The sequence below is a fragment of the Aquarana catesbeiana genome, linkage group LG01 (genome assembly GCF_042186555.1).
Source record: "Aquarana catesbeiana isolate 2022-GZ linkage group LG01, ASM4218655v1, whole genome shotgun sequence".
In the NCBI taxonomy this organism is placed as follows: domain Eukaryota; kingdom Metazoa; phylum Chordata; class Amphibia; order Anura; family Ranidae; genus Aquarana; species Aquarana catesbeiana.
The window spans coordinates 790,058,968-790,078,350 of NC_133324.1; the positions used below are offsets into that span (position 1 = coordinate 790,058,968).

Consider the following 19,383-nt stretch of genomic DNA (forward strand, 5'->3'; position numbering starts at 1 on the left):
ATAAACATATCACAATAAAGGGGGCACACTGACCACAATAAAAGGGATATATGCTGACCGCTGACATATTGCCCACTATAAAAGAGGCACAGTTTGAGTACAATAAAGAGGGCACACAGGCCAAAATAAAGGGGTACAGACTAAGCACAATAAGAGGGACACACACTGGACAGCATAAAGACAGTAAAGTGACAGCAATGAAGAGGGCACACTGACCGCAATATAGCAGGAACACCCAGGCTTCCACGAATGGAGAGCACTGACCACAATGCGCAAGAGGTCACAATGACCACTATATACAAGGGGTGCACTGACATAGTCCTTCCTGCTGTGCTCTGTATGCGACATAGTCCTGTCTGTTCCACTGTATATTACTAGAATATAGGCAACTATTATCCCCATGTTTCTTAGTAGTTTGCTACTAATAAATCCTTGATTTTTTATTTATTTTGTTAAGTACACTGCTATTATTTCCATGCTTTTGCTGTGCTGCACTTTGTATACCACTAGTAAGTCCTTGTGTTTTATTTTTTCTTAAAGCATGCTGTTATCAACTGCATGTTTTGTTGCAAGTACAATAAGAAGTTGTTTTATAAAGAATTAGAATAGCCATTTCCCCAATGAAAGTGCATGTACATTGATTTTAAAAATATCATGTTTGCCCACTAGATGGAGCTTATATTATTGGAACTTCCTATGATACTTAGCTCCGCCTAGTGGCCAAATGATGTATTTTTTGTTTTAAATCAATGATTTACATTTGAACAGCACGTTATAGTATGTTTGTATATGTCTTTTCCCCCATTCGCAAAGAGAATGAATGTACATACACAATCAGTGCATTACTAGCTAAATTAACCTGTTAGTATGTGTTATTTTTCATAATATTTGTTTCAATATTTGATGGAGGAGGTGGGGTTTTTTATTAAAACATAATCCATCCATAGATGTCAAGTAAGAAGGGACGTCACTGATCTTTATCGTTTCAGAAGAAGTCCTGTTCAGCGAGACTACCTACTACTAGCTATATCATGACATTTATAAATGAGAACCAAATATAGTTACTATACACCTTAACCAACCAACATTTACAAAGAGGTGTTCTAATTTTTTTTTCAAGAATCTCTAGATTTTTTACCTATACACAGTGCTTTTTACTGACAAAAATGCCTTTTTTTGTGTAACTTTTCCAATATAATCCCTTACATTATCAGCACGCTGTCACAATTTAGCTTGCTAGCCATTTCTTTTCTGTAACATAGTTGTGGCTCCTGTGGCGTGTCATGCCTGAGTTATTTGACATTGCACGAGATACACTTTTTTGATGCAATAACTTGACAGTAATGGAACATTGCAGCCTGCCATGATGTGAAGTGGTCAGCAGTACATCTCTGTGATGTGTATGCACACTGCGTGCTTCTTTTGTTTTGTCGTATTCTTTGATGAAAGCCGTATAAGTTAGAGCACTTTGGCTGGCATTGGGTCCTTTAAAAAAAAAATCCGATTCTTATGAAGAATGGTTATACATACATATATTTATTTATTAACATATTAAGCTGTAAGATGTCAAGGCAATCTTTTTTTATGTTTTGAAGATCACTCTGAATTTTTCTGTCTTGTTTTCCCTCATGGTTTTTTGGCAAACTGTGTGTCATCTCTGAAGGCTCTAATCAGCAGATGAAAAGATATTTTTTTGTCTTTTTCCTTTCTTTAGTAATCAAACTTTGCCTGGCTACCTAATATCTGAAACGTACTAGGCTTCAGAGAATACTTGTCTCTTCCCTTTATAAGTGCAGATACTTTGATCTGAGGTTCTCTTGGATGCAATCACCTTGAGTCCTGCTGGCAGGTGGGCAACCACGTGTCTACCCAGCTAGGGCTGACCTGCAACCTCCAACCACCTCAAAGCATGCAAGGATTTGTAGTACAACTATACCCTGGGACATAAGCTACCTATAGATGTGAGATGGTGGTCAGCTAATTTCTTTGTTATAACAATTAAGTTATAACAATAAAGTATTCAAGATAGTTTTGGATAAAAATACATGTTTATGCACTGAGCAGACAACTCTGGTGTCTTCCTTATCCTGAGGACATAATTGTAACTGTGTGTGAAAATCCATTCTGGTTCAATTTTCTTCCCCCAAGATTAGTCAGCCACGGGGTATTTGTAGGAATCACAGAATGCATTAAAGCATACCATAATTGGCCAATTCGGGTGAAGGTCATTTGTTGCCTATGACCTTACTGGCAGTATCATTTCCATGTTGGTTTCTTTCAGCTCCAAATCCACCCAGAACTGATATTTCAGTGCATAAACATGCATTCCTTTCCAAAACTATCTTGCATACTTATATCAGAGTTGTTATAACAATTTTGCTGACCACCATCTCACCATTATAGGTAGACCATGCCACAGCATATAAATGTACTACAAATCCTTGCATGCTTTGAGGTGGTTGAAGATTGCAGGTCAGCCTTAGCTGGTTAGATACATGGTTGCCCACCTGCCAGCAGTACTCTAGGTGATTGCACTGTGTGATTTGTGTAATCGGTTGAACTAAGCAACAGTTTTACATATACCACTCAGGAATATTGATAAAGGATTAGGGAATGCACCTGACTCCTACGACAAGAGTCAATTGAACAATCCACTTTTGTCAAGTCCAGTGGTTCTGACAGAGGCACCCACAACTCAAATTATAGCCGATTCAGCAACAATCCTTCCAAAGTGTGTTTTTACTCAGCTTCTCCTCATTCACTAAACTAAATGAAAATTCACACAATGATCCCATTGCTAAAATTAAAGTGATTGTAAAGTTTTTTGTTTTAAATAAAAAAAAAAACATGTTATACTTACCTGCTCTGTGCAATTGTTTTGCACAGAGCGGCCCCAAACTTTCTCTTTTAGGGTCCCCCGCTGGCGTTCTAGGCGCCTCCTCTTCTCCGAGTGCCCCCATAGCAAGTGGCATTTGTGTGGGCTTCATCCCAATCCTGGCTATGTGCTTCATAAAACATCCACAGCCTGGCTCAGCCACCCGCCCCCCCCCCCCCCCCACCTCCTTCCTCAATGAATTTGGCTGACAGCAGTAGGAACCAATGGCTTCTGCTGCTGTGTTTCCTGTGAGACTAGAGAGAGGGAAGAAGAGCTGCTGCAGACGGGCACTTTAAAAATTTTAATGCCAGAGCTCCCTGAAAAGAGTACATATCCTGCTGTCTGAGTTACCACACTGCAGAAATATCAACCCCCAAAATCACTGTAGAAACTGACACTTCTTGGAGTGTCCATCTTCTGGTCCCCTGCAGCACTCAGTATTCTTCCCAATGACCTTCATGCCACAACTGTGTACATAGCTGCTTTCATTGTTTATTATGGTAAGGACAAAAAAGTAAAATGTAAAAATTTTTTTTTTGTCAGTTAAATATGAAATATTGAATAATAATACTATATAGATCTTTATTGAGTCAGCAGGTAGAGCTCCTTTTAACATCACCGGCATGATTACTTTTCAGGTGTGTTGAAAGAACCTCCTTTTAACAGAATTTTTTCCAGTCATCACAGACTTATCAATTATCACATGGACAGGTTTCTATCACACAGGAAGCTGCAAAGCAATCTGCTGCAATGTGCTGCCCTAATAACCCATAGTGCTTTGTAGATGTAGGTTTTAGGCTGATGTACCCAGACTTGAATGCCTATAGCAAGAACTTTGGTAGCGAGGTCTTGCATCCAAAAGCCATCCAGCGGCAAGACCTATTTTTTTTTTACCTATTTTAGGTAAAAAAACACCCCACTACTTGTCCTACTCCCTTCTGCCCCTAAACCCCATTTACCTGGTTCCATGTCACCACTCCAGCACTGTCTCCAGCTCCAGCACAACTTCCCTCACTTCCGGCTTACACAGGAGAAACTCGGGGCAGCAGAGCAATTGGCTCCCATTGCTGTCACACAAACTCCCGTAAGGAGGGCGTGTGGCCAACTGTGCTGTATGAGTCTATAGACACACACCGCTGGTTTGGGAATGCACACGCACAAGTACAGTACCTACTTTGAACCTGGCTTGCTAAAGGAGACACCCAAAGAAGGGAGAAACTGAGAGCATCAGAAGAGGAGGTAGTGACATTATAACCTCTTTTTATTAATAAATAACCTATTTTTATAAGAAAAACAAATATATACCAAAAGTATTGGGACACTTGCCTTTACACGCACTTGAACTTTAATGACATCCCAGTCTTAGTCCGTAGGGCTCATTATTGAGTTGGCCCACCCTTTACAGCTATAACAGCTTCAACTCTTCTGGGAAGGCTGTCCACAAGGTTTAGGAGTGTGTCTATGGGAATGTTTGACCATTCTTCCAGAAGCACATTTGTGAGGTCAGGCACTGATGTTGGATGAGAAGGGCTGGCTCACAGTCTCCACTCTAATTCATCCCAAAGGTGTTCTATCAGGTTGAGGTCAGGACTCTGTGCAGGCCAGTCAAGTTCCTACACCCCAAAACTCGCTCATCCATGTCTTGAACCTTGCTTGTGCACTGGTGCACAGTCATGTTGGAACAAGAAGGGGTCATCCCCAAACTACTCCAACAAAGTTGGGAGCATGAAATTGTCCAAAATGTTTTGGTATGCTGAGGCCTAATGAGTTCCCTTTACTGGAACTGTGGGACCAAGCCCAACCCAACACCATAATCCCCCCTCCACCAAATGATTTGGACCAGTGCAAAAAAAAAAGTCTATAAAGACATGGATGAGCGAGTTTGGGGTGGGGGAACTTGACTGGCCTGCACAGAGTCCTGACCTCAACCCAATAGAACACCTTTGGGATGAATTAGAGTGGAGACTCCGAACCAGGCCTTCTCATCCACATCAGTGCCTGACCTCACAAATGCGCTTCTTGAGGAATGGTTAAACATCCCCATAGACACACTCCTAAACCTTGTGGACATCCTTCCCAGAAGAGTTAAAGCTGTTCTAGCTGCAAAGGATGGGACAACTCAATATTGAACCCTACAGAACAATGTAACAAAAGAAAACTATATAGTGCAAGTTAATGTGCAGAATGGTCGGTGCTCTGGCTAATTAAATTTACAATGGATCCATAACAAGTACGAGAAACTCGACAGCTTCTTCATAGAAAGCTTTATTATAGCATCAAAGCAGTAACATGTTACTGCATTGATGCTATAATAAAGTTTTCTATGAAGAAGCTGTCAGTTGCCGGCTTGTGCTTGTTATGGGTCCATTGAACCCTACAGACTAAGACTGGGATGCCATTAAAGTTCATGTGCGCATAAAGGCAGGTGTCCCAATACTTTTGGTAATATAGTGTATAGTATAAATATATATACACACACACATATATATATACACACTGCAAAAAGCACTCTTTTTTTAAATAAACGTATAAACTTTTACTTATTAATATCTATTTAGAAATATATTGAAATAATAAGAGGCAAGAGTAAAATTTGCCTGTTGTTGCTGTACCTGGAAGCCACAATTGCAACATGCATTGACATGCATTGCAGAATGCGCTGTGGATGGCTATACACGTTTAATTGCTGACACTTGTATTTTCTTGTGCACACGCATGGTTGTATTTTTTAATACATAAACTTTTACTTTTATAAAGAACTGTTCTCAGCTGCCACCACAGGAAGCAGAAAGGCTAAAAATATGAATATTTGTTAACCCGATTTACAAAAATCTATAAACCTTTTAAGAATCCTTACACCTTTTTATTGTTATAGTACTATAGGTGTAACAATTCATCAGAATTAATTTTCAATTACTTTTTAGTCACTTCCTGCGCATTCACTCTGCATTTGATGAATATTTGATTGTGCAAAATTCAATGTTGTGTTGTAAAATCTTAAAAGCACCATAAGGATTTTATAATATAGTGGTGCGAATTGCATCATTTAAATCTATTTGCTGTTCCACTTCAAAAGAAGCACCAGGATTCTCACTGCAGTTTTATTACTGTACTACGCCATAACTGAGAATGAGCTATTAATGCGGAACGCAATCTATGTGTCATGGCGCTTTCTGGGTTTTCTACTTCTAGCCTTTGCAGTGGTAATAGATGGCGAAGATGATTATCCTGAAAAGTCAATTCCAACCCGTGTTAACAAGCTCCTGATTTCAGGAAATCTGGGCAGAGTCTATCACTAAAGCATACCACGCATTGGCATTTCCACAAAATCTATATTTTCCGTTCAAAAAAGGTTTTATAGCAGGGTTGGATTTATTTACCGCACATGTTAATCTTTCTAATTAAATTATTGACTTCTCCAATATTTATAAACACCACAAGTCACCTACCTAAATACTTACCTTCAGCCCCTCTCCTGACTTCTTCGCTGTGTGGCCTTGTCTGGTGGAGTGTTTACTGCATAGCCCATTGGCGAGTTTTATAGCTTCGGATGGATGGGGGGCCCCCATGAGTACAGGTGGTGGTCTTGCTATAGGGGTGCGGACCGCACCGGGTGACACCCGCCAGAGGAAGTGATATCCAACCACAATGGTGTCACCCCCATCTGTGACAGTGTAGGGATCGGTGCGCTGGCACCGACCACATCATTTACAGGGGCCTGGTTTGGGGTGTGCATTGTGACAGTGTGCTGCCGGCCTGAAACTAGCCTGTAGGGCACTGTGGCAGGCTAGATAGGAGAGAGTCCAATGCACTAGCCTGCCCAGTATCTACTGCTCTGTCCTGCTCCTACTGTAACTCCACAGGAGAAGCAGGACAGAGCACTGTGGCAGGCTAGGGGGAGGAGAGCCATGCTGACGTGGTAGCCTGCTCAGTGCCATGTGGCAGGACAGAGCACTGTAGCAGGCTAGGGGGAGGAGAGCCATGCTGACGTGGTAGCCTGCTCAGTGCCATGTGGCAGGACAGAGCACTGTGGCAGGCTAAGGGGAGGAGAGCCATGCTGATGTGGTAGCCTGCTCAGTGCCATGTGGCAGGACAGAGCACTGTGACAGGCTAGGGGGAGGAGAGCCATGCTGACGTGGTAGCCTGCTCAGTGCCATGTGGCAGGACAGAGCACTGTGACAGGCTAGGGGGAGGAGAGCCATGCTGACGTGGTAGCCTGCTCAGTGCCATGTGGCAGGACAGAGCACTGTGACAGGCTAGCGGGGAGGAAGGGGGGGGGGGGTGACACCATTGGGTTGATTTACTAAAGGCAAATTGACTGTGCAGTTGCTCCAGAGCTTAGTAAATGAGGTAAGCCTTCACTTTGCATAAAATACCCAATCACGTGCAAGGGAAATTAAAAAAGCTGCATTTTTGCTTGCACATGATTGGATGATGGAAGTCAGCAGAGCTTTTGCGCATTTACTAAGCTCTGGAACAACTGCACTTTGCAAACAGCACAGTGTATTTGCCTTTAGTAAATCAACCCCTATGTTTTACCGCACCAGGTGACACCAACTCTAGTGACACCACTGAGTGCAGGCCATAGGAATACATTGGCTGTTTAGTAATAATTTTCCTGTCACAGACCCGCTGTTAAAGGCACAGTTAAGCTGCCAATAAACACTAGGGCTGTCAGACATGCTGGCACAATCTGAACGTCCTCAATATTTGTACGGCAATTATATTTGGCAACTGCTCATTTCTAAACTAAGGTTGGGGATGCTCACTCCTGACACCTTTTTTTAAAAAAGAATTCTCACTTCAAATTTTCTTTATGTACATGTACGTTGCCCCATGTTCCTATGTACTTTGTAATCCTAACTAGGACATCAGACCAGGAGCCCCCTCTGGCCATCCAACAGTGTAGTTAGCAAGAAGATAGCTGCTTGATAACCATCACTTTTCTCAGCTCCAATAACTTACCTGAGACAAGTGGTGGCAAAGATAATACAGAGTGGGGGGGCTCGTCAGTCACCCAGCCCTCTGCATTCTTGTTGCCACCACTTGTCCCAGGCATGTTTTTATTTTGAAGCCAGACTAGCAGTAGTTATTGCTGGCTACATTGTCAGATGGCTCCTGGGGGGTGAGTGGTGTAGTTTTAGTAGTTGACCTCTTAGTTCTGGCTGTAACCCTTTTTATGTTAACATTAACTGGACCTTGTACCATGCTGCCACATATATGTACATGGGTTTGTGCTGGGAATGTGCTCGATCACATTCAGCAACAAAACTGAGCTGTCACCCAACAGCTTCTGGTCTCAGAGTAACATTTAGGACCTGGTAGGACTTTCTACAATACGGTGACAGTTAATTGCAGTGATCACTAGCTTGAGAAGCTACCCCTGTCTCACTTTCTCTTTAGAACATCTGTGAGGAGGAGAAAATACATTGTATCTTTGTGGAGGATCTCCAGAAGAAATATCTTTAAAGATAATAAAGATAAAATAGGTAGATCAGGGCTTGATTTAGGTTAGAATTAGGGCTCATATACATGGCCATAAGGGGACTGTACAGCGTCCAGAGCCTTCGTAAAAAACTTTCCCAGTACCCACAGCTGTTGTTATGCATTGGATTGCATAAAACACCTTCACATGCTCAGACGTATGCCCTGAATGCAGATGGTGTGCAGTGGGGTATACGTCCGGGCACGTGCTTTACACAATCCCATACCAATTTGGAGGTATGGGATAACTAAAAGGAAGGGACTGTGGGGTTTGGTTCTAAAAGGGGTACAGTCCTTCCAAGTAAGGAACAGTTGGGAGGTATGGAACAATGGAGAAGAAGGACAGAGGAATTTGGTTCTGGAAGAAGGAAAGTCTTTTCAATTCAGGGACTGTTGGGAGGTATAAGACATTTGACAAAAGAAAGATGGGCTGTGGAATTTGGTTGTAAATATTGGGAAGTATGGGGCAAATGAGAAAGAAAAGGGGACAGAGGGATTTGGTTCTAAATCAGGGACAGTCCTTCCTAATTAGGGACAGTTGAGAAGTATGGGAAAACTGAGAAGGAAATAGGGGCTATGGGATATGGTTCTGAAAGAGGAACAGTTGAGAGGTATGGGACAACTTAGAAGGAAAGAGGGACAGTGGAATTTGGTTGTAAAAGATGGACAGCTGGATTACGGGGTTTAGTTCTAAAAGAGGACAGCTGAGAGGTAAGGGACAACTGAAAAGAGGGGCAGAGGGATTTAAGTCCTTCCAAACAAGGGCCAGCTGGAAAGTAACAGACAGCTGAGAAGGAAAGACAGACAGAGGGACTGGGTTCTAAATGATAGACAGTTAGGAGGTATGGGCCAGCTGAGAAGGCAAGAGTGACGGTGGAATTTGTTTGTTGAAGAGGGACAATTGGGAGGTATGGGATAACTGAAAAGGAAAGAGGGACTGTGGGACAACTAAGATTAGAAACAAAGGGATTTGGTTATAAAAAAGAGACAGTCCTTCCAAATGAGGGACAGCTGGAAAGTATAGGACAGCTGGGAGGGTAAGAAGGACAGAGTGATTGGGTTTTAATGAAAAACAATTGGGAGGTACAAGAAAACTGAGAAAGAAAGCAGGTCTATGGGATTTGATTTTAAAAGAGGGGCACTGACTCCAAATGAGGGACAGTTGGAAATTATAGGACAACTGAGAAGGAAAAAAGGGCAGAGCGATTGGATTCTAAGTGGGGCACAGTTGAGAGGTATGGATCAACTGAGAAGTAAAGAGGGGCTGTGGAATTTGGTTATAAAAGATGACAAGCTGGAAGATATAGGGTAACTGAGAAGGAATGAGGGACTGTGGGATTTGGTTCTAAAAGAAAGACAGTTGGGAGGTATAGGACAACTGAGAAGAGGGGCAGAGGGATTTGATTCTAAAATAGGGACAGTCCTTCCCAATGAGGGGCAGCTGAGATGGAAAGCTAGACAGAGGGATTGGGTTCTAAATGTGGAATAGTTTAGAGGTATGGGACAACTGAGAAGGAAAGAGGTGCTGTGGAATATATTTCCAAAAGAGGGAAAGTTGGAAGTTAGTAGGTGACTGTGAAGGAAAGAGGGATTTGTTTCTTAAAGAGAGACAGTCCCTCCAAACGAGGGACAATTGGAAAGTATAGGGCAAGCGAGATGAGGAACAGAGGGATTCGTTTCTAAAAGAGGGACAGTCCTTCCAAATGAGGGACGGTTGAATTTGGTTGTAAAAGGGGGACCATTGGGTGGATAACTGAGAAGCAAAGAGAGGCCACAGAATTTGATTCTAAAAGTGGATTTAGTTCTAAAAGAGGGCAGCTAGGACTAGAAGGTATGGGACAACATAGGAGAGGGACAGAAGGATTTGGTTCTAAAAGAGGGACATTCCCTCCAAAACGAGAGAAAATTGGAATGTATAGGGCAAGCTAGATGAGGAATAGAGGAATTTTGTTATAAAAGAGGGACAGTCCTTCCAAATGAGGGTCTGTTGAATTTGCTTGTAAAAGTAGGGACTGTTGGGTGGTATGGGATAACTGAGAAGAAAAGAGGGGCCACAGAATGTGGTTCTCAAAGTGGGTTTAGTTCTAAATGAGGGCAGTTGGGAGGTATGGGACAACTGAGAAGAGGGACAGAGGGATTTGGTTCTAAAAGAGGGACATTCCCTCTAAACAAGGGACAATTGAAAAGTATAGGGCAAGCGAAATGAGAAACAGAAGAATTTGGTTCTAAAAGAGGGACAGTCCTCTCAAATGAGGTGCAGTTTAATTTGGTTGTAAAATAGGGACCATTGGGAGGTATAGGACAACTGAGAAGAGGGGCAGAGGGATTTGATTCCAAAATAGGGACAGTCCTTCCCAATGAGGAGCAGCTGAGAAGGAAAGCTAGACAGAGGGATTAGGTTCTAAATGTGGAATAGTTTAGAGGTATGGGACAACTGAGAAGGAAAGAGGTGCTGTGGAATATATTTCCAAAAGAAGGAAAGTTGGAAGTTATCAGGTGACTGAGAAGGAAAGAGGGATTTGTTTCTAAAAGAGAGACATTCCCTCCAAATGAGGGACAATTGGAAAGTATAGGGCAAGCGAGATGAGGAACAGAGGGATTCGGTTCTAAAAGAGGGACAGTCCTTCCAAATGAGGGACTGTTGAATTTGGTTGTAAAAAGGGGACCATTGGGTGGATAACTGAGAAGCAAAGAATTTAGAATTTGATTCTAAAAGTGGATTTAGTTCTAAAAGAGGGCAGCTAGGACTAGGAGATATGGGACAACTTAGGAGAGGGACAGAAGGATTTGGTTCTAAAAAAGGGACATTTCCTCCAAAACGAGAGAAAATTGGATTGTATAGGGCAAGCTAGATGAGGAACAGAGGAATTTTGGTATAAAAGAGGGACAGTCCTTCCAAATGAGGGGCTGCTGAATTTGCTTGTAAAAGTAGGGACTGTTGGGTGGTATGGGATAACCGAGAAGAAAAGAGGGGCCACAGAATGTGGTTCTCAAAGTGGGTTTAGTTCTAAAAGAGGGCAGCTGGGAGATGTGGGACAACTGAGAAGGAGGACAAAGGGATTTGCTTCTAAAAGTGGGACATTCCCTCCAAACAAGAGACAATTGGAAAGTATAGGGTAAGCGAGATGTGAAACAGAGGGATTTGGTTCTAAAAGAGGGACAGTCCTTTCAAATGAGGGGCTGTTGGATTTGGTTGTAAAAGAGGGACCATTGGAAGGTATGGGATAACTGAGAAGAAAAGAGGGGCCACGGAATTTGGTTCTAAAAGTGGGCAGTTGGGAGGTATGGGACAACTGAGAAGAAGGACAGGGGGGGTTTGGTTATAAAAGAGGGACATTTCTTCTAAACAAGGGACAATTGGAAAGTATAGGACAAGCGAAATGAGGAACAGAGGCATTTGGTTCTAAAAGAGGAGTAGTCCTTCCAAATGAGGGGCTGTTGAATTTGGTTGTAAAAGAGGGACCATTTGGTGGAATGGGACAACTGAGAAAAAAGAGGGACCATGGAATTTGGTTCTAAAAGTGGGTTTAGTTCTAAAAAAAGACAGCTGGGAAGTATGGGACAACAGAGAAGAGGGACAGAAGGATTTTATGCTAAAACAGGGACAGCCCTTCCAAATGAGGGGCCACAGAATTTGGATGTAAAAGAGGCACTGTCAGATGGTATGAGATAATCGAGAAGAAAAGAGGGGCCACAGAATTTGGTTCTAAAAGTGGGTTTAGTTCTAAAAGAGTAACCATTGGAAGGTATAGGATAACCCAAAAGAAAAGAGGGGCCACAAAATGTGGTTCTAAAAGTGGGCAGCTGGTAGGAATGTGGTTCTAAAAGAGGGACATTCCTTACAAAAAAGGCACAATTGGAAAGTATAGGACAATCGAGATGATGAACAGAGGGATTTGGTTCTGAAAGAGGGACAATCCTTCCAAATGAGTGGCTGTTAAAACTGGTTGCAAAAGACAGACCATTGGGTGGTATGGGATAAGGGAGAAGAAAAGAGCGGGCGTGGAATTTGGTTCTAGAAGTGTATTTAGTTCTAAAAGAGGGCAGCTGGGAGGCATGGGACAACTGAAAAGAGGGACAAAGGGATTTGGTTCAAAAAGAGGGACATTCCCTCCAAATGAGGGATAATTGGAAAGTATAGGACAAGTGAGATGAGAAGCAGAGGAATTTGGTTGTAAAAGAGGGACAGTCCTTCCAAACGAGGGGCTGTTGAATTTGGTTGTAAAAGAGGGACCATTGGGTGGTATGGGATAACTGAGAAAAAAAGAGGGGCCATGGATTTTGGTTTGAAAAGTGGGTTTAGTTCTAAAAGAGGGCAGCTGGGAGGTATGGGACAACTGAGAAGAGGGACAGAGGGATTTGGTTCTAAAAGAGGGACATTCCCTCTAAACAAGGGACAATTGAAAAATATAAGGCAAGCGAAATGAGGAAGAGGGGAATTTGCTTCTAAAAGAGAGACAGCCCTCTCAAATGAGGGGCAGTTTAATTTGGTTGTAAAATAGGGACCATTGGAAGGTATGGGACAACTAAGAAGAGGGACGGAGGGATTTAATTCTGAAAGAGGGACAATCCTTCCAAATGAGCGGTTGCTGATTTTGGTTGTAAAAGAGGGACCATTGGAAGGTATAGGATAACAGAGAAGAAAAGAGGGGACACAGAATCTGGTTCTAAAAGTGGGCAGCTCAGAGGTATGGGGCAACTGAGAAGAGGGACATTTAGTTCTAAAAGAGAGACATTCCTTACAAACGAGGGACAATTGGAAGGTATAGGACAATCAAGATGAGGAACAGAGGGATTTGGTTCTGAAAAAAGGACAAGCCTTCCAAATGAGGGGCTGTTGAATTTGTTTGTAAAAGACAGACCATTGGGTGGTATGGGATAACTGAGAAGAAAAGAGGGGCCGTGGAATTTGGTTCTAGAAGTGTATTTAGTTCTAAAACAAGGCAGCTGGGAGGCATGGGACAACTAAAAAGAGGGACAGAGGAATTTGGTTCTAAAAGAGGGACAGTCCTTCCAAATGAGGGGCTGTTGAATATGGTTGTAAAAGAGGGACCAGTGGAAGGTATGGGATAACTGAGAAAGAAAATTGGGGCCATGGACATTGGGTCTAAAAATGGGTTAAGTTCCAAAAGTGGGCAACTGGGAGGTATGGGACAACTGAGAAGAGGGACAGAGGGATTTGATTCTGAAAGAGGGACAATCCTTCCAAATGAGGGGCTGTTGATTTTAGTTGTAAAAGAGGGACCTTTGGAAGGTATAGGATAACTGAGAAGAAAAGAGGGTACACAGAATTTGGTTCTAAAAGAGGGACATTCCTTACAAACAAGGGACAATTGGAAGGTATAGGACAATCAAGATGAGGAACAGAGGGATTTGGTTCTGAAAAAGGGACAATCCTTCCAAATGAGGGGCTGTTGAATTTGGTTGTAAAAGACAGACCATTGGGTGGTATGGTATAACTGAGAAGAAAAGAGGGGCCACTGAATTTGGTGCTAGAAGTGTAAAAGAGGGCAGCTTGGAGGCATGGGACAACTGAAAATAGGGATTTGGTTCAAAAAGAGGGACATTCCCTCCAAACGAGGGATAATTGGAAAGTATAGGACAAGTGAGATGAGGAACAGAGGAATTTGGTTCTAAAAGAGGGACAGTCCTTCCACATGAAGGGCTGTTGAATTTGGTTGGAAAAGTGGGACTGTTGGGTGGTATGGGAAAAGTGGGACTGTTGGGTGGTATGGGATAATTGAGAAGAAAGGAGCCTTGGAATTTGGTTTAAAAAGTGGGTTTAGAGGGCAGCTGGGCGGTATGGGACAACTGAGAAGAGGGACGCAAGGATTTGTTTTTAAAAACAGGACAGTCCTTCCAAACTGGAGACATTTGGGAGCTACACTCATTAACGACACCTGGTACGGGTTTCCTATAAGCATAGCAGGTGCCATGCGAATGATCCCTTTACGTCCCAGTGACTGATTGTGCTTCTAGCACCGCTGGACGATAAGACAGACACATCCTATTATTAGAGAGCTCTGTCTGCTAGCCTACAAAAAAAAAAAATGTTCTCCTCCTGGTATAGTGCAGAAAGTTTGGTGTGCCCTATGACAATTGTGATAATGAGAGGCATATTTAGCTGGGTAGAGGCAGGATACCCTCCAGGCAGAATGTATATGTGCTCCAGGCAGACACCCAGCTCCCATCCATCCAATCCAGTGACAGCTTTCAGTGACACATGCAGCAAAAAGTGGCTGCACACAATCCAAGACCCCCAACATAGAGAGGAGGAGAAGGAGGGGGGAGGTAGCCCCCCCAGCCCCCCCCCAGCACCTATCCCCGCCATCAGACTGGCCTGGCACTGGTGACAGGTGGCCGATCTGCCATCCTAGGTAGAGAAGAGTTAAAGGAGGCAGGCTCAGCCCCCTCCTCCTCCTCCTGCCTGGGTGTAAACAGAGGAGTCTCAGCCTATCATGTCTGATTGCTGCTCGCTGCTAGAAGAGAGAGCCAGGCTGTGTAATGTGATACATTATAGACTGCTCCAACGTGCTGCACAGGCTCTGCCACTCACTCACATACACCGAGCAGCCATAGGAAAGGAGCCGATCCCGAGCACAAGGAGCAGCACAAGGAGCAGCAGCCTGGCTGGTCACCATCCCCTCCCATACACACACACAGGCACCATCTCTCCATCCTCTACTGCTGGAATGGGAGGAGGCTCCCTGTGCTAGAATCTCTCCAACACCAGCACCATTAGCATCTCAAATGAGCTGGCTTTTTAACCCTTAGAAGACACCTACAAGACAAGACTAAACCAGAGGTAATTACAAAAAAAAGTCTTTTTTCTACTTTTATTTCCATTCTGTTTTATGTTTGCAATGCATCTGTGATATGTGATGGATGAGTATTGATTGAGCACCTTATGCCATCCCTGCACAGCCTCCATCCCTTTGTTGCAGGATCCCTCTTCTATCTTAGTACCTAGGTGAGTGTGATGGTGTGCTGCAGTCCCATGTCCTCCTTAGATCTGCTTCACCCTCCAGTCCAACCAGTGATTGTGATTGCCATGGTGGCACCTTGTCATTTAGGCTTCCTAATCAGATGCATTGCCCTGAGATTGTGCCTGCTCTTGAAAGGTCTGATTCCCCCCCCCCCCCCCCTTCTCATCTCAATGGAGTGGAAATACTTTCTGTAATTGAAAGCAGATTCCCCTCTAGTCTGCAGTGGAGCCAGCCAAGATTTTCATTCTTAAAATAAACCTTTTGTTCTCAAAAACTTTCAAATTGTTCCTGAAGCCAGCCAGAGGAGTTGTGTGTTTGACAATCTTTCACTGAGCCTGATAAATTGTATCAAAATACAGCTAGACTTTAAATCAACATGGTGTTGTCTGCTGGGCTTCACAAAGCCACTCTCTGGCCAAGAAGGTATGGGATGCCTGTGTTGGATCCTAGATGTCCGATGGTGTGGATGTCTAAAGATCTATGGAGATAGAGCTGGAGATATGGATGTCTATAGATCTGCCCAGATATACTTGTCACTAATTGCTTGTCTGATTTTTGATTTTTTTTTCCCTCCCTGTCCCACCGGTTTCTCCTCTGTTATTTGGTTAAACTATGCACACCAGGTTCGAAACTTCACAGAATATTGAATTTAATTCAGAGTGATGGTATTTGTGTTTGCTTTTCATCTGCTCTCTATTAACTCTGCATTCCCCCCTCCCTTGGACATGGCTTTTAGAGAAAAAGGGGGGGGGGGGGTGAAACTATGCAGGCATTTTAAATTCCACTTTGAATGCACTGCTATGAAATCCTGCAGACAAAGACTTAACTGATTCTCTCCATGTGTATGTTGTGAACAATAGGGATCCGGTGAGTGACCAGAGAGAATTAAAAAAAAAAAAAAAAAAAAGCAGTGGTGTTCTTTTTTTTATTTGGGGGGGGGGGGTTTGGAAAAGTTTATTTATATATTTGCCATTCCGGGTCTCACATTTCCTGCTCGGCCGGTCATGCCCGGCCATCTGCAAAGTGAGCAGAGAAAGCACTTACCCCAAGGTAGAAACCTTTTATGCGATGGCTGCTGTGTGTTAATAGGAAGAACCCAGTTTTATATTTTACTGGCAGGTTCTAATGTTGTTCCTCTTTAATAATGCATGACACTGTGTGCTTGTATATTCACCGAAGCCTCTGCTTGGCGGTCTGTGGATAGTTCTCTCCCTGGCGGTGGAAGAGTTACCCACCTGTACTGTCTGATCTCTATATAAAGTGCATGGCAGCTTGTAGAAATGAAGAATGGGTGCCTTTTGAATTTGTTGTGATAACTAGCGTGCCCCCCCCCCCCCCCCCACTACAATTCTTAGGAGTTTGAAAGTTTGTGGTCTGCTCTTCTTCTTTAGGCTGAAGTTGATGAATAGCTTGGGGAGATGGTGCAGATCTGCAGAATGATTTAGCTGGACTGACTTGCTTGGGTTTTTCTAAGTCTTGGAAGGGTCGTGCGTTTGTAGACTAGCTTCCCTTCTGGGGATTGAGTACTAAATAGAAGAAAAGCAGTTTGGAGCCTATGATTAAAATCCCTGCAAACATCTGATATTCTGCACAAGGGGTGCCTGATGAAGTGTGACCTGATGTATACAGTGATTTATTTTACTCTACATTACATGCGAGTGACTCATGTAAGAGCAAAGAATCCATAATATACTTCTGGCTAGGGGGATCCGACGTTGCCTTTGCCTGCCAATGTCTTGTCCTGCAGTAAAGGGACCAATGAAACTTTTTTTTCTTAGGTTAACTTATTTGCTTTTACTAAGGCCTGTTTACAGTGCAGCCACAACTTGTTGGATCACGCAGAAGATTTTAGCTTCTTGCAAAATCAAATACCTAATCTATAAAAACTTGATTTGGGTGGAACTGAACTGAAATAATTATCATTGTTATTGGCATATATCACCATCCAGGTGCTGCATAGCAAAAGACTGACATAGCTTGACGGTGGTTTGTTAAAGCATGACTAGGCTCTGCCAGGCACTTATACAACACTTGCATTTTCATTTTGTCAGGCCTGCTAGATTTTCGTAATTTTTTTCTGTAGACTATCTTTTTTTTTTTTTTTTTCTTAACTTTTTTTGTAGACTGTCCTATTACTGGTAGATATTTTTTTTAATATAACACTTTATTCATGTTTACTCCTCCATGCCATCGCTCCATATACACAGATTTGATGTCCAGGTTATTCCATATACACCGATTTGATGTCCAGGTTATTCCATATACACCGATTTGATGTCCAGGTTATTCCATATACACAGATTTGATGTCCAGGTTATTCCATATAGACAGATTTGATGTCCAGGTTATTCCATATACACAGATTTGATGTCCAGGTTATTTCATATACACACATTTGATGTCCAGGTTATTCCATACACACATATTTGATGTCCAAGATATTCCATACAGTATACACCTATTTGATGTCCAGATTATTCCTTATAATCAATTTTGATGTCCAGGGTATTTCTTCTAAACATAATTGATGCCCAAGTTATCCTATATACACATATTTGATGTCCAGGTTATTTCTTATAAACATAATTGAAGTCCAGGTTATTCCATATACACATTTGATGTCCAGGTCACTCTAGATACACATATTCGATGTACAGGTCATTCTATATACACATATTTGATGTCTAGATTATTTCTTATAAACATATTTTATGTCCAGGTCATTCTATGTACACATATTTGATGCCCAAGTTATTCCATATACACAGTTTTGATGTCCAGTTTATTCTATATACATATTTTTTTATGCATGGGTTACTATATATACACAGATTTGATGTCAATGTTATTTTATATATACAGATTTGGTATCCATACTAATCCATATACAGAGGGTCTGTAATTGCCTACCAATTAATAATAATGTCTCTGGGTCCAATATCATTTCACTGGGTATTTGCATACCACTTTGATGTCCAGGTTAATCCATATACACAGATTTGATGTCCGGGTTGTTCAATATACACATATTTGATGCCTAAGTTGTTCTATATACACATACAGTATTTGATGTGTAGGTTAATCCATATACACATATTTGATGCCCAAGTTATTCTATATACACATATCTGATTTATAGGTTAATCTATTTACACATATTTGATGCCCAAGTTGTTCTATATACACATATTCGATTTCTAGGTTAATCCATATACAAGTATTTGATGCCCAAGTTATTCTATATACACATATTTGATGTCTAGGTTAATCCATATACACATATTTGATGCCCAAGTTAATCTATATACACAGATTTGGTGTCTAGGTTAATCCATATACACATGTTTGATGCCCAATTTATTCTATATACACAGATTTGATGTCCAGGTCACCCAAAACAACTTTTGTTAGTTCAAAGCGCCACCATGACAGGCCTCCACTCTTACCTCTTGGTTGACACCTCAACCTCCATCAGACTGAAATCTTCTTTTAAGTTGCCTTTAACAACTTTTTGAACTGGCATCTGTACCTGCAACTGTCGGCAGTCAGCTCAAGTAGGATGAGTATTTTTTATGAAATTGAGCTTTTTTTTGGGGGGGTCATAGAAGTTTAATGAATGCATTATTTACCTACCAACATCAAGCACTATTGGATGCAGAGTTTTTATTTATGTGACAAGAATATCAACGTATGTACAATAAAATGTACAGTATTCTAACATACAATACACATACAAAAAAAAATGGCTTTCTTGTTTCAGCTGGAAATAATTGTATCACTTTTTATCTTCAATATCTGTTCTAGAGTACAGATGATTTGGTCTAGGGCTCTGTATAAATTAAGATCAATTTAAATATACCAAGAGTAGACCACATTGCTGGTCCCAGTAGTGAATGGTTCTTCTTTGATCTTCCCAGTATAGATCTGCCTTGCAGACATCACAGTTAATATCTAAAGTCATATTATGGTTCTGCATAAGAAGAGAAACATTTCCCAAAACCTTTCTCTATTGTGCGCTATCCGCTAGCTTGTGTTTCA

At 42.1% G+C, this 19,383-nt stretch overlaps 1 protein-coding gene across 10 annotated transcripts in view; it reads left to right on the plus strand.

Moving 5' to 3' along the window:
* The window catches only part of TENM3 (teneurin transmembrane protein 3), a 1,659,985-nt gene that overhangs the window by 926,879 nt on the left and 713,723 nt on the right, over positions 1-19,383 (plus strand). The window contains exon 1 of one of the 10 annotated variants that reach the window (XM_073606848.1): positions 14,802-15,164. The exons of the other annotated variants lie outside the window; for them this stretch is intronic. The gene's annotated coding sequence lies outside the window, so the exon portion shown is untranslated. Of the gene's footprint in view, positions 1-14,801; positions 15,165-19,383 lie in introns of those variants that run through there. 10 annotated transcript variants of the gene reach the window in all.